The 16,206-nt window shown below is 43.9% G+C and overlaps 1 long non-coding RNA gene across 2 annotated transcripts in view; it reads right to left on the bottom strand.

Moving 5' to 3' along the window:
- The window catches only part of LOC307181420, a 447,344-nt gene that overhangs the window by 195,276 nt on the left and 235,862 nt on the right, over positions 1 to 16,206 (bottom strand). Inside the window, exon 2 of one of the 2 annotated variants that reach the window (XR_013826742.1) lies at positions 8,246 to 8,327. This is a non-coding gene — a long non-coding RNA (uncharacterized lncRNA). Of the gene's footprint in view, positions 1 to 8,245; positions 8,332 to 16,206 lie in introns of both variants that reach the window. The other variant, XR_013826743.1, reaches the window with a different exon arrangement.

The raw sequence follows: 16,206 nt of genomic DNA, 5'->3' as shown, positions 1-16,206 counted from the left end.
CAATGAAGTCTCACTTCCCCCCGGTCAAAAGGGCCATCTGAAAAAAGTGTAAAATCCAGAAAGGCAGGACAGGTCATGGAGAACTGGGAGCCTTGTTATGCTGATGGGCGGGATGTAAATTGCCAACAACCACTCGGGAGAAGTGTATGGTGTTTCCTGAAACATCTAAAAAACAAAGCAACAGAACCTAGGGCACTTCCACTTATGGTCCTATAGCTTAGGGAAATTAAAATCAAAAAGACACAGCCACCCCAAAGTTTGGAACGGCTCTGTTTACAAGAACCTCGTTTACAGTACAAGTTCAACATCGCAGAAAGTGAAAAATGGATAAAGAAGTTGTGGTATTTACTTACAAAGCAATATCACTCAGCAATGAAATCTGTGTCATCAGGCCCTTAGCAGCACAATGAGTGGATTCAGGTATGATGATTCTAACTGAAGTAAGTCACACAGAAAAAGAAACATCATAAGATATCAGTAATACACGGAATGTAAACTTGGCTACACAGGAACTGAATTACAGAACAGAACAGGGTCTCAAATTTAGAAAACCAACTTATGCTTGCTTAAGGGTAAAGGTGAGTTGGGGTGCTGCATAAAACCAGAGATTGAAATGAGCACAGATAAAGTTCCTTAAGTCAAATATGGAATAGACAAGAGCTACTCCTTGCTCAACGAAATGGACTCAACACCGCATATTAAACGCCTAAGAATGTACCTGACTAGTAAGTATCTTAAAACCTATGGATTGCTATGTCTCCGAAAGAGAATCAAGCATGTGTACAGGGGCATAAACGCAGCAGTCATAGGATTGGAGAGGTTCGGTGAGCAAATGAAGACCCTTTGAAGTCATATTGCATGGTACCCATTACACGGGTCTTAACTCTCCAGGTTTAAGGTATTCTTCCTTCAGCTAAAACATGCATGTGGAACCCAAGTATGATCAACCATGTGATCGGGAGACGTGTTCAAATATGTCTCAGTTTTCTTCCCCTGGTACTCGGGTGCAACATTCCAGACGCTTTACTAACACTCTCCCCACTTGGAGAGTCAGCGCCTTTAACCTCCTGTTTGGCCCAGTTTGCAATTTCTGCGGAAGATGAACAGGAATAGCGAGAACCAATGAGAGGCTAGCTGGAGGTGTCTGGACGGGCAAATTTAACTCTCATTTCCCACCAGGAAGAGGAAATAACCAAAGGCTCAGCGTGCCGTGCCGGAACCAGATTAGGGCCTGAAGCCATCCTGCGGTGTTGCGGCCAGGTCACAAGAAAGCGAGTTGAAGAAAGGAGCTCAGGGGCACTGTAATTCACAAACCTGCAGAGTTATAAATGACAGCTATCGTCCAAAAATAGACTGAAGTAAGGCTGCCGAGAGGACTTGAAAGCGGGGCAGAATTGCAGGAAACCGATTTCAGGAGGTAGACTGGAATTGCATTGAAAGCATAGGAAAAGAGGCAGAACGTCCACAATGATGCACTTGGCCAAAAAGGGCGTATGCGTTTTTTCCTGAATATATTCAGGAAAAAACGCATACGCCCTTTGTGGCCAACCAAGCAAGCTTGCAAAGGAAATCTGCACTACAATGAAGTCTCACTTCCCCCCGGTCAAAAGGGCCATCTGAAAAAAGTGTAAAATCCAGAAAGGCAGGACAGGCCATGGAGAACTGGGAGCCTTGTTATGCTGATGGGCGGGATGTAAATTGCCAACAGACACTCGGGAGAAGTGTATGGTGTTTCCTGAAACATCTAAAAAACAAAGCAACAGAGCCTAGGGCGCTGCCACTTATGGTCCTATAGCTTAGGGAAATTAAAATCAAAAAGACACAGCCACCCCAAAGTTTGGGACGCCTCTGTTTACAAGAACCTCGTTTACAGTACAAGTTCAACATCGCAGAAAGTGAAAAATGGATAAAGAAGTTGTGGTATTCACTTACAAAGCAATATCACTCAGCAATGAAATCTATGTCATCAGGCCCTTAGCAGCACAATGAGTGGATTCAGGTATGATGATTCTAACTGAAATAAGTCACACAGAAAAAGAAACATCATAAGATATCAGTAATACACGGAATGCAAACTTGGCTACACAGGAACTGAATTACAGAACAGAACAGGGTCTCAAATTTAGAAAAACAACTTATGCTTGCTTAAGGGTAAAGGTGAGTTGGGGTGCTGCATAAAACCAGAGATTGAAATGAGCACAGATAAAGTTCCTTAAGCCAAATATGGAATAGACAAGAGCTACTCCTTGCTCAACGAAATGGACTCAACACCGCATATTAAACGCCTAAGAATGTACCTGACTTGTAAGTATCTTAAAACCTATGGATTGCTATGTCTCCGAAAGAGAATCAAGCATGTGTACAGGGGCATAAACGCAGCAGTGATAGGATTGGAGAGGTGCGGTGAGCAAATGAAGACCCTTTGAAGTCATATTGCATGGTACCCATTCCACGGGTTTCAACTACCCAGGTTTAAGGTATTCTTCCTTCAGCTAAAAGATGCATGTGGAACCTAGAGTATGATCAACCGTGTGATCGGGAGACGTGTTCAAATATGTCTCAGTTTTCCTCCCCTGGTACTCGGGTGCAACATTCCAGACGCTTTACTAACACTCTCCCCACTTGGAGAGTCAGTCCCTTTAACCTCCTGTTTGGCCCAGTTTGCAATTTCTGCGGAAGATGAACAGGAATAGCGAGAACCAATGAGAGACTAGCTGGAGGTGTCTGGACGGGCAAATTTAACTCTCATTTCCCACCAGGAAGAGGAAATAACCAAAGGCTCAGCGTGCCGTGCCGGAACCAGATTAGGGCCTGAAGCCATCCTGCGGTGTTGCGGCCAGGTCACAAGAAAGCGAGTTGAACAAAGGAGCTCAGGGGCACTGTAATTCACAAACCTGCAGAGTTATAAATGACAGCTATCGTCCAAAAATAGACTGAAGTAAGGCTGCCAAGAGGACTTGAAAGCGGGGCAGAATTGCAGGAAACCGATTTCAGGAGGTAGACTGGAATTGCATTGAAAGCATAGGAAAAGAGGCAGAACTTCCACAATGATGCACTTGGCCAAAAAGGGCGTATGCGTTTTTTCCTGAATATATTCAGGAAAAAACGCATACGCCCTTTTTGGCCAACCAAGCAAGCTTGCAAAGGAAATCTGCACTACAATGAAGTCTCACTTCCCCCCGGTCAAAAGGGCCATCTGAAAAAAGTGTAAAATCCAGAAAGGCAGGACAGGTCATGGAGAACTGGGAGCCTTGTTATGCTGATGGGCGGGATGTAAATTGCCAACAACCACTCGGGAGAAGTGTATGGTGTTTCCTGAAACATCTAAAAAACAAAGCAACAGAACCTAGGGCACTTCCACTTATGGTCCTATAGCTTAGGGAAATTAAAATCAAAAAGACACAGCCACCCCAAAGTTTGGAACGGCTCTGTTTACAAGAACCTCGTTTACAGTACAAGTTCAACATCGCAGAAAGTGAAAAATGGATAAAGAAGTTGTGGTATTTACTTACAAAGCAATATCACTCAGCAATGAAATCTGTGTCATCAGGCCCTTAGCAGCACAATGAGTGGATTCAGGTATGATGATTCTAACTGAAGTAAGTCACACAGAAAAAGAAACATCATAAGATATCAGTAATACACGGAATGTAAACTTGGCTACACAGGAACTGAATTACAGAACAGAACAGGGTCTCAAATTTAGAAAACCAACTTATGCTTGCTTAAGGGTAAAGGTGAGTTGGGGTGCTGCATAAAACCAGAGATTGAAATGAGCACAGATAAAGTTCCTTAAGTCAAATATGGAATAGACAAGAGCTACTCCTTGCTCAATGAAATGGACACAACACCGCATATTAAACGCCTAAGAATGTACCTGACTAGTAAGTATCTTAAAACCTATGGATTGCTATGTCTCCGAAAGAGAATCAAGCATGTGTACAGGGGCATAAACGCAGCAGTGATAGGATTGGAGAGGTTCGGTGAGCAAATGAAGACCCTTTGAAGTCATATTGCATGGTACCCATTACACGGGTCTTAACTCTCCAGGTTTAAGGTATTCTTCCTTCAGCTAAAACATGCATGTGGAACCCAAGTATGATCAACCATGTGATCGGGAGACGTGTTCAAATATGTCTCAGTTTTCTTCCCCTGGTACTCGGGTGCAACATTCCAGACGCTTTACTAACACTCTCCCCACTTGGAGAGTCAGCGCCTTTAACCTCCTGTTTGGCCCAGTTTGCAATTTCTGCGGAAGATGAACAGGAATAGCGAGAACCAATGAGAGGCTAGCTGGAGGTGTCTGGACGGGCAAATTTAACTCTCATTTCCCACCAGGAAGAGGAAATAACCAAAGGCTCAGCGTGCCGTGCCGGAAGCAGATTAGGGCCTGAAGCCATCCTGCGGTGTTGCGGCCAGGTCACAAGAAAGCGAGTTGAACAAAGGAGCTCAGGGGCACTGTAATTCACAAACCTGCAGAGTTATAAATGACAGCTATCGTCCAAAAATAGACTGAAGTAAGGCTGCCAAGAGGACTTGAAAGCGGGGCAGAATTGCAGGAAACCGATTTCAGGAGGTAGACTGGAATTGCATTGAAAGCATAGGAAAAGAGGCAGAACTTCCACAATGATGCACTTGGCCAAAAAGGGCGTATGCGTTTTTTCCTGAATATATTCAGGAAAAAACGCATACGCCCTTTTTGGCCAACCAAGCAAGCTTGCAAAGGAAATCTGCACTACAATGAAGTCTCACTTCCCCCCGGTCAAAAGGGCCATCTGAAAAAAGTGTAAAATCCAGAAAGGCAGGACAGGTCATGGAGAACTGGGAGCCTTGTTATGCTGATGGGCGGGATGTAAATTGCCAACAACCACTCGGGAGAAGTGTATGGTGTTTCCTGAAACATCTAAAAAACAAAGCAACAGAACCTAGGGCACTTCCACTTATGGTCCTATAGCTTAGGGAAATTAAAATCAAAAAGACACAGCCACCCCAAAGTTTGGAACGGCTCTGTTTACAAGAACCTCGTTTACAGTACAAGTTCAACATCGCAGAAAGTGAAAAATGGATAAAGAAGTTGTGGTATTTACTTACAAAGCAATATCACTCAGCAATGAAATCTGTGTCATCAGGCCCTTAGCAGCACAATGAGTGGATTCAGGTATGATGATTCTAACTGAAGTAAGTCACACAGAAAAAGAAACATCATAAGATATCAGTAATACACGGAATGTAAACTTGGCTACACAGTAAATGAATTACAGAACAGAACAGGGTCTCAAATTTAGAAAACCAACTTATGCTTGCTTAAGGGTAAAGGTGAGTTGGGGTGCTGCATAAAACCAGAGATTGAAATGAGCACAGATAAAGTTCCTTAAGTCAAATATGGAACAGACAAGAGCTACTCCTTGCTCAACGAAATGGACTCAACACCGCATATTAAACGCCTAAGAATGTACCTGACTAGTAAGTATCTTAAAACCTATGGATTGCTATGTCTCCGAAAGAGAATCAAGCATGTGTACAGGGGCATAAAAGCAGCAGTCATAGGATTGGAGAGGTTCGGTGAGCAAATGAAGACCCTTTGAAGTCATATTGCATGGTACCCATTACACGGGTCTTAACTCTCCAGGTTTAAGGTATTCTTCCTTCAGCTAAAACATGCATGTGGAACCCAAGTATGATCAACCATGTGATCGGGAGACGTGTTCAAATATGTCTCAGTTTTCTTCCCCTGGTACTCGGGTGCAACATTCCAGACGCTTTACTAACACTCTCCCCACTTGGAGAGTCAGCGCCTTTAACCTCCTGTTTGGCCCAGTTTGCAATTTCTGCGGAAGATGAACAGGAATAGCGAGAACCAATGAGAGGCTAGCTGGAGGTGTCTGGACGGGCAAATTTAACTCTCATTTCCCACCAGGAAGAGGAAATAACCAAAGGCTCAGCGTGCCGTGCCGGAACCAGATTAGGGCCTGAAGCCATCCTGCGGTGTTGCGGCCAGGTCACAAGAAAGCGAGTTGAAGAAAGGAGCTCAGGGGCACTGTAATTCACAAACCTGCAGAGTTATAAATGACAGCTATCATCCAAAAATAGACTGAAGTAAGGCTGCCGAGAGGACTTGAAAGCGGGGCAGAATTGCAGGAAACCGATTTCAGGAGGTAGACTGGAATTGCATTGAAAGCATAGGAAAAGAGGCAGAACGTCCACAATGATGCACTTGGCCAAAAAGGGCGTATGCGTTTTTTCCTGAATATATTCAGGAAAAAACGCATACGCCCTTTGTGGCCAACCAAGCAAGCTTGCAAAGGAAATCTGCACTACAATGAAGTCTCACTTCCCCCCGGTCAAAAGGGCCATCTGAAAAAAGTGTAAAATCCAGAAAGGCAGGACAGGCCATGGAGAACTGGGAGCCTTGTTATGCTGATGGGCGGGATGTAAATTGCCAACAGACACTGGGGAGAAGTGTATGGTGTTTCCTGAAACATCTAAAAAACAAAGCAACAGAGCCTAGGGCGCTGCCACTTATGGTCCTATAGCTTAGGGAAATTAAAATCAAAAAGACACAGCCACCCCAAAGTTTGGGACGCCTCTGTTTACAAGAACCTCGTTTACAGTACAAGTTCAACATCGCAGAAAGTGAAAAATGGATAAAGAAGTTGTGGTATTCACTTACAAAGCAATATCACTCAGCAATGAAATCTATGTCATCAGGCCCTTAGCAGCACAATGAGTGGATTCAGGTATGATGATTCTAACTGAAATAAGTCACACAGAAAAAGAAACATCATAAGATATCAGTAATACACGGAATGCAAACTTGGCTACACAGGAACTGAATTACAGAACAGAACAGGGTCTCAAATTTAGAAAAACAACTTATGCTTGCTTAAGGGTAAAGGTGAGTTGGGGTGCTGCATAAAACCAGAGATTGAAATGAGCACAGATAAAGTTCCTTAAGCCAAATATGGAATAGACAAGAGCTACTCCTTGCTCAACGAAATGGACTCAACACCGCATATTAAACGCCTAAGAATGTACCTGACTTGTAAGTATCTTAAAACCTATGGATTGCTATGTCTCCGAAAGAGAATCAAGCATGTGTACAGGGGCATAAACGCAGCAGTGATAGGATTGGAGAGGTGCGGTGAGCAAATGAAGACCCTTTGAAGTCATATTGCATGGTACCCATTACACGGGTCTCAACTCTCCAGGTTTAAGGTATTCTTCCTTCAGCTAAAACATGCATGTGGAACCCAAGTATGATCAACCATGTGAACGGGAGACGTGTTCAAATATGTCTCAGTTTTCCTCCCCTGGTACTCGGGTGCAACATTCCAGACGCTTTACTAACACTCTCCCCACTTGGAGAGTCAGCGCCTTTAACCTCCTGTTTGGCCCAGTTTGCAATTTCTGCGGAAGATGAACAGGAATAGCGAGAACCAATGAGAGGCTAGCTGGAGGTGTCTGGACGGGCAAATTTAACTCTCATTTCCCACCAGGAAGAGGAAATAACCAAAGGCTCAGCGTGCCGTACCGGAACCAGATTAGGGCCTGAAGCCATCCTGCGGTGCTGCGGCCAGCTCAAAAGAAAGCGAGTTGAAGAAAGGAGCTCAGGGGCACTGTAATTCACAAACCTGCAGAGTTATAAATGACAGCTATCGTCCAAAAATAGACTGAAGTAAGGCTGCCAAGAGGACTTGAAAGCGGGGCAGAATTGCAGGAAACCGATTTCAGGAGGTAGACTGGAATTGCATTGAAAGCATAGGAAAAGAGGCAGAACGTCCACAATGATGCACTTGGCCAAAAAGGGCGTATGCGTTTTTTCCTGAATATATTCAGGAAAAAACGCATACGCCCTTTTTGGCCAACCAAGCAAGCTTGCAAAGGAAATCTGCACTACAATGAAGTCTCACTTCCACCCGGCCAAAAGGGCCATCTGAAAAAAGTGTAAAATCCAGAAAGGCAGGACAGGCCAAGGACAACTGGGAGCCTTGTTATGCTGATGGGTGGGATGTAAATTGCCAACAGACACTTGGGAAAAGTGTATGGTGTTTCCTGAAACATCTAAAAAACAAAGCAACAGAGCCTAGGGCACTTCCACTTATGGTCCTATAGCTTAGGGAAATTAAAATCAAAAAGACACAGCCACCCCAAAGTTTGGAACGGCTCTGTTTACAAGAACCTCGTTTACAGTACAAGTTCAACATCGCAGAAAGTGAAAAATGGATAAAGAAGTTGTGGTATTTACTTAAAAAGCAATATCACTCAGCAATGAAATCTGTGTCATCAGGCCCTTAGCAGCACAATGAGTGGATTCAGGTATGATGATTCTAACTGAAGTAAGTCACACAGAAAAAGAAACATCATAAGATATCAGTAATACACGGAATGTAAACTTGACTACACAGGAAATGAATTACAGAACAGAACAGGGTCTCAAATTTAGAAAACCAACTTATGCTTGCTTAAGGGGAAAGGTGAGTTGGGGTGCTGCATAAAACCAGAGATTGAAATGAGCACAGATAAAGTTCCTTAAGTCAAATATGGAATAGACAAGAGCTACACCTTGCTCAACGAAATGGACTCAACACCACATATTAAACGCCTAAGAATGTACCTGACTAGTAAGTATCTTAAAACCTATGGATTGCTATGACTCCGAAAGAGAATCAAGCATGTGTACAGGGGCATAAACGCAGCAGTGATAGGATTGGAGAGGTTCGGTGAGCAAATGAAGATCCTTTGAAGTCATATTGCATGGTACCCATTGCACGGGTCTTAACTCTCCAGGTTTAAGGTATTCTTCCTTCAGCTAAAACATGCATGTGGAACCTAGAGTATGATCAACCATGTGATCGGGAGACGTGTTCAAATATGTCTCAGTTTTCCTCCCCTGGTACTCGGGTGCAACATTCCAGACGCTTTACTAACACTCTCCCCACTTGGAGAGTCAGTCCCTTTAACCTCCTGTTTGGCCCAGTTTGCAATTTCTGCGGAAGATGAACAGGAATAGTGAGAACCAATGAGAGGCTAGCTGGAGGTGTCTGGACTGGCAAATTTAACTCTCATTTCCCACCAGGAAGAGGAATTAACCAAAGGCTCAGCATGCCGGGCCGGAACCTGATTAGGGCCTGAAGCCATCCTGCGGTGTTGCGGCCAGGTCACAAGAAAGCGAGTTGAAGAAAGGAGCTCAGGGGCACTGTAATTCACAAACCTGCAGAGTTATAAATGACAGCTATCGTCCAAAAATAGACTGAAGTAAGGCTGCCAAGAGGACTTGAAAGCGGGGCAGAATTGCAGGAAACCGATTTCAGGAGGTAGACTGGAATTGCACTGAAAGCATAGGAAAAGAGGCAGAACGTCCACAATGATGCACTTGGCCAAAAAGTGCGTATGCGTTTTTTCCTGAATATATTCAGGAAAAAATGCATACGCCCTTTTTGGCCAACCAAGCAAGCTTGCAAAGGAAATCTGCACTACAATGAAGTCTCACTTCCCCCCGGTCAAAAGGGCCATCTGAAAAAAGTGTAAAATCCAGAAAGGCAGGACAGGTCATGGAGAACTGGGAGCCTTGTTATACTGATGGGCGGGATGTAAATTGCCAACAACCACTCGGGAGAAGTGTATGGTGTTTCCTGAAACATCTAAAAAACAAAGCAACAGAACCTAGGGCACTTCCACTTATGGTCCTATAGCTTAGGGAAATTAAAATCAAAAAGACACAGCCACCCCAAAGTTTGGAACGGCTCTGTTTACAAGAACCTCGTTTACAGTACAAGTTCAACATCGCAGAAAGTGAAAAATGGATAAAGAAGTTGTGGTATTTACTTACAAAGCAATATCACTCAGCAATGAAATCTGTGTCATCAGGCCCTTAGCAGCACAATGAGTGGATTCAGGTATGATGATTTTAACTGAAGTAAGTCACACAGAAAAAGAAACATCATAAGATATCAGTAATACACGGAATGTAAACTTGGCTACACAGGAACTGAATTACAGAACAGAACAGGGTCTCAAATTTAGAAAACCAACTATGCTTGCTTAAGGGTAAAGGTGAGTTGGGGTGCTGCATAAAACCAGAGATTGAAATGAGCACAGATAAAGTTCCTTAAGTCAAATATGGAATAGACAAGAGCTACTCCTTGCTCAACGAAATGGACTCAACACCGCATATTAAACGCCTAAGAATATACCTGACTAGTAAGTATCGTAAAACCTATGGATTGCTATGTCTCCGAAAGAGAATCAAGCATGTGTACAGGGGCATAAACGCAGCAGTGATAGGATTGGAGAGGTTCGGTGAGCAAATGAAGACCCTTTGAAGTCATATTGCATGGTACCCATTACACGGGTCTCAACTCTCCAGGTTTAAGGTATTCTTCCTTCAGCTAAAACATGCATGTGGAACCCAAGTATGATCAACCATGTGAACGGGAGACGTGTTCAAATATGTCTCAGTTTTCCTCCCCTGGTACTCGGGTGCAACATTCCAGACGCTTTACTAACACTCTCCCCACTTGGAGAGTCAGCGCCTTTAACCTCCTGTTTGGCCCAGTTTGCAATTTCTGCGGAAGATGAACAGGAATAGCGAGAACCAATGAGAGGCTAGCTGGAGGTGTCTGGACGGGCAAATTTAACTCTCATTTCCCACCAGGAAGAGGAATTAACCAAAGGCTCAGCATGCCGGGCCGGAACCAGATTAGGGCCTGAAGCCATCCTGCGGTGTTGCGGCCAGCTCAAAAGAAAGCGAGTTGAAGAAAGGAGCTCAGGGGCACTGTAATTCACAAACCTGCAGAGTTATAAATGACAGCTATCGTCCAAAAATAGACTGAAGTAAGGCTGCCAAGAGGACTTGAAAGCGGGGCAGAATTGCAGGAAACCGATTTCAGGAGGTAGACTGGAATTGCATTGAAAGCATAGGAAAAGAGGCAGAACGTCCACAATGATGCACTTGGCCAAAAAGGGCGTATGCGTTTTTTCCTGAATATATTCAGGAAAAAACGCATACGCCCTTTTTGGCCAACCAAGCAAGCTTGCAAAGGAAATCTGCACTACAATGAAGTCTCACTTCCCCCCGGTCAAAAGGGCCATCTGAAAAAAGTGTAAAATCCAGAAAGGCAGGACAGGCCATGGAGAACTGGGAGCCTTGTTATGCTGATGGGCGGGATGTAAATTGCCAACAACCACTCGGGAGAAGTGTATGGTGTTTCCTGAAACATCTAAAAAATAAAGCAACAGAGCCTAGGGCACTTCCACTTATGGTCCTATAGCTTAGGGAAATTAAAATCAAAAAGACACAGCCACCCCAAAATTTGGAACGGCTCTGTTTACAAGAACCTCGTTTACAGTACAAGTTCAACATCGCAGAAAGTGAAAAATGGATAAAGAAGTTGTGGTATTTACTTACAAAGCAATATCACTCAGCAATGAAATCTGTGTCATCAGGCCCTTAGCAGCAAAATGAGTGGATTCAGGTATGATGATTCTAACTGAAATAAGTCACACAGAAAAAGAAACATCATAAGATATCAGTAATACACGGAATGTAAACTTGGCTACACAGGAACTGAATTACAGAACAGAACAGGGTCTCAAATTTAGAAAACCAACTTATTCTTGCTTAAGGGTAAAGGTGAGTTGGGGTGCTGCATAAAACCAGAGATTGAAATGAGCACAGATAAAGTTCCTTAAGCCAAATATGGAATAGACAAGAGCTACTCCTTGCTCAACAAAATGGACTCAACACCCCATATTAAACGCCTAAGAATGTACCTGACTAGTAAGTATCTTAAAACCTATGGATTGCTATGTCTCCGAAAGAGAATCAAGCATGTGTACAGGGGCGTAAACGCAGCAGTGATAGGATTGGAGAGGTTCGGTAAGCAAATGAAGACCCTTTGAAGTCATATTGCATGGTACCCATTCCACGGGTTTCAACTACCCAGGTTTAAGGTATTCTTCCTTCAGCTAAAACATGCATGTGGAACCCAAGTATGATCAACCATGTGATCGGGAGACGTGTTCAAATATGTCTCAGTTTTCCTCCCCTGGTACTCGGGTGAAACATTCCAGACGCTTTACTAACACTCTCCCCACTTGGAGAGTCAGTCCCTTTAACCTCCTGTTTGGCCCAGTTTGCAATTTCTGCGGAAGATGAACAGAAATAGCGAGAACCAATGAGAGGCTAGCTGGAGGTGTCTGGACGGGCAAATTTAACTCTCATTTCCCACCAGGAAGAGGAATTAACCAAAGGCTCAGCATGCCGGGCCGGAACCAGATTAGGGCCTGAAGCCATCCTGCGGTGTTGCGGCCAGGTCAAAAGAAAGCGAGTTGAAGAAAGGAGCTCAGGGGCACTGTAATTCACAATCCTGCAGATTTATAAATGACAGCTATCGTCCAAAAATAGACTGAAGTAAGGCTGCCAAGAGGACTTGAAAGCGGGGCAGAATTGCAGGAAACCGATTTCAGGAGGTAGACTGGAATTGCATTGAAAGCATAGGAAAAGAGGCAGAACGTCCACAATGATGCACTTGGCCAAAAAGGGCGTATGCGTTTTTTCCTGAATATATTCAGGAAAAAACGCATACGCCCTTTTTGGCCAACCAAGCAAGCTTGCAAAGGAAATCTGCACTACAATGAAGTCTCACTTCCCCCCGGTCAAAAGGGCCATCTGAAAAAAGTGTAAAATCCAGAAAGGCAGGACAGGCCATGGAGAACTGGGAGCCTTGTTATGCTGATGGGCGGGATGTAAATTGCCAACAGACACTCGGGAGAAGTGTATGGTGTTTCCTGAAACATCTAAAAAACAAAGCAACAGAGCCTAGGGCACTTCCACTTATGGTCCTATAGCTTAGGGAAATTAAAATCAAAAAGACACAGCCACCCCAAAGTTTGGAACGGCTCTGTTTACAAGAACCTCGTTTACAGTACAAGTTCAACATCGAAGAAAGTGAAAAATGGATAAAGAACTTGTGGTACTTACGTACAATGCAGTATCACTCAGCAATGAAATCTGTGTCATCAGGCCCTTAGCAGCACAATGAGTGGATTCAGGTATGATGATTCTAACTGAAATAAGTCACACAGAAAAAGAAACATCATAAGATATCAGTAATACACGGAATGTAAACTTGGCTACACAGAAACTGAATTATAGAACAGAACAGGGTCTCAAATTTAGAAAAACAACTTATTCTTGCTTAAGGGGAATGGTGAGTTGGGGTGCTGCAAAAAACCAGAGATTGAAATGAGCACAGATAAAGTTCCTTAAGCCAAATATGGAATAGACAAGAGCTACTCCTTGCTCAACGAAATGGACTCAACACCCTATATTAAACGCCTAAGAATGTACCTGACTAGTAAGTATCGTAAAACCTATGGATTGCTATGTCTCCAAAAGAGAATCAAGCATGTGTACAGGGGCATAAACGCAGCAGTGATAGGATTGGAGAGGTTCGGTAAGCAAATGAAGACCCTTTGAAGTCATATTGCATGGTACCCATTCCACGGGTCTCAACTCTCCAGGTTTAAGGTATTCTTCCTTCAGCTAAAACATGCATGTGGAACCCAGAGTATGATCAACCATGTGAACGGGAGACGTGTTCAAATATGTCTCAGTTTTCCTCCCCTGGTACTCGGGTGCAACATTCCAGACGCTTTACTAACACTCTCCCGACTTGGAGAGTCAGTCCCTTTAACCTCCTGTTTGGCCCAGTTTGCAATTTCTGCGGAAGATGAACAGGAATAGCGAGAACCAATGAGAGACTAGCTGGAGGTGTCTGGACGGGCAAATTTAACTCTCATTTCCCACCAGGAAGAGGAATTAACCAAAGGCTCAGCATGCCGGGCCAGAACCAGATTAGGGCCTGAAGCCATGCTGCGGTGTTGCGGCCAGGTCACAAGAAAGCGAGTTGAAGAAAGGAGCTCAGGGGCACTGTAATTCACAAACCTGCAGAGTTATAAATGACAGCTATCGTCCAAAAATATACTGAAGTAAGGCTGCCAAGAGGACTTGAAAGCGGGGCAGAATTGCAGGAAACCGATTTCAGGAGGCAGACTGGAATTTCATTGAAAGCATAGGAAAAGAGGCAGAACGTCCACAATGATGCACTTGGCCAAAAAGGGCGTATGCGTTTTTTCCTGAATATATTCAGGAAAAAATGCATACGCCCTTTTTGGCCAACCAAGCAAGCTTGCAAATGAAATCTGCACTACAATGAAGTCTCACTTCCCCCCGGTCAAAAGGGCCATCTGAAAAAAGTGTAAAATCCAGAAAGGCAGGACAGACCATGGAGAACTGGGAGCCTTGTTATGCTGATGGGCGGGATGTAAATTGCCAACAGACACTCGGGAGAAGTGTATGGTGTTTCCTGAAACATCTAAAAAACAAAGCAACAGAGCCTAGGGCGCTGCCACTTATGGTCCTATAGCTTAGGGAAATTAAAATCAAAAAGACACAGCCACCCCAAAGTTTGGGACGCCTCTGTTTACAAGAACCTCGTTTACAGTACAAGTTCAACATCGCAGAAAGTGAAAAATGGATAAAGAAGTTGTGGTATTCACTTACAAAGCAATATCACTCAGCAATGAAATCTATGTCATCAGGCCCTTAGCAGCACAATGAGTGGATTCAGGTATGATGATTCTAACTGAAATAAGTCACACAGAAAAAGAAACATCATAAGATATCAGTAATACACGGAATGCAAACTTGGCTACACAGGAACTGAATTACAGAACAGAACAGGGTCTCAAATTTAGAAAAACAACTTATGCTTGCTTAAGGGTAAAGGTGAGTTGGGGTGCTGCATAAAACCAGAGATTGAAATGAGCATAGATAAAGTTCCTTAAGCCAAATATGGAATAGACAAGAGCTACTCCTTGCTCAACGAAATGGACTCAACACCGCATATTAAACGCCTAAGAATGTACCTGACTTGTAAGTATCTTAAAACCTATGGATTGCTATGTCTCCGAAAGAGAATCAAGCATGTGTACAGGGGCATAAACGCAGCAGTGATAGGATTGGAGAGGTGCGGTGAGCAAATGAAGACCCTTTGAAGTCATATTGCATGGTACCCATTACACGGGTCTCAACTCTCCAGGTTTAAGGTATTCTTCCTTCAGCTAAAACATGCATGTGGAACCCAAGTATGATCAACCATGTGAACGGGAGACGTGTTCAAATATGTCTCAGTTTTCCTCCCCTGGTACTCGGGTGCAACATTCCAGACGCTTTACTAACACTCTCCCCACTTGGAGAGTCAGTGCCTTTAACCTCCTGTTTGGCCCAGTTTGCAATTTCTGCGTAAGATGAACAGGAATAGCGAGAACCAATGAGAGGCTAGCTGGAGGTGTCTGGACGGGCAAATTTAACTCTCATTTCCCACCAGGAAGAGGAAATAACCAAAGGCTCAGCGTGCCGTACCGGAACCAGATTAGGGCCTGAAGCCATCCTGCGGTGCTGCGGCCAGCTCAAAAGAAAGCGAGTTGAAGAAAGGAGCTCAGGGGCACTGTAATTCACAAACCTGCAGAGTTATAAATGACAGCTATCGTCCAAAAATAGACTGAAGTAAGGCTGCCAAGAGGACTTGAAAGCGGGGCAGAATTGCAGGAAACCGATTTCAGGAGGTAGACTGGAATTGCATTGAAAGCATAGGAAAAGAGGCAGAACGTCCACAATGATGCACTTGGCCAAAAAGGGCGTATGCGTTTTTTCCTGAATATATTCAGGAAAAAACGCATACGCCCTTTTTGGCCAACCAAGCAAGCTTGCAAAGGAAATCTGCACTACAATGAAGTCTCACTTCCCCCCGGCCAAAAGGGCCATCTGAAAAAAGTGTAAAATCCAGAAAGGCAGGACAGGCCAAGGACAACTGGGAGCCTTGTTATGCTGATGGGCGGGATGTAAATTGCCAACAGACACTTGGGAGAAGTGTATGGTGTTTCCTGAAACATCTAAAAAACAAAGCAACAGAGCCTAGGGCACTTCCACTTATGGTCCTATAGCTTAGGGAAATTAAAATCAAAAAGACACAGCCACCCCAAAGTTTGGAACGGCTCTGTTTACAAGAACCTCGTTTACAGTACAAGTTCAACATCGCAGAAAGTGAAAAATGGATAAAGAAGTTGTGGTATTTACTTACAAAGCAATATCACTCAGCAATGAAATCTGTGTCATCAGGCCCTTAGCAGCACAATGAGTGG

Source organism: Stenella coeruleoalba, assembly GCF_951394435.1.
Source record: "Stenella coeruleoalba genome assembly, contig: scaffold_155, whole genome shotgun sequence".
Classification (NCBI taxonomy): Eukaryota; Metazoa; Chordata; class Mammalia; order Artiodactyla; family Delphinidae; genus Stenella; species Stenella coeruleoalba.
The sequence above is the reverse complement of the archived record's forward strand: the minus strand, read 5'-3'. Positions and strand labels throughout refer to the sequence as shown.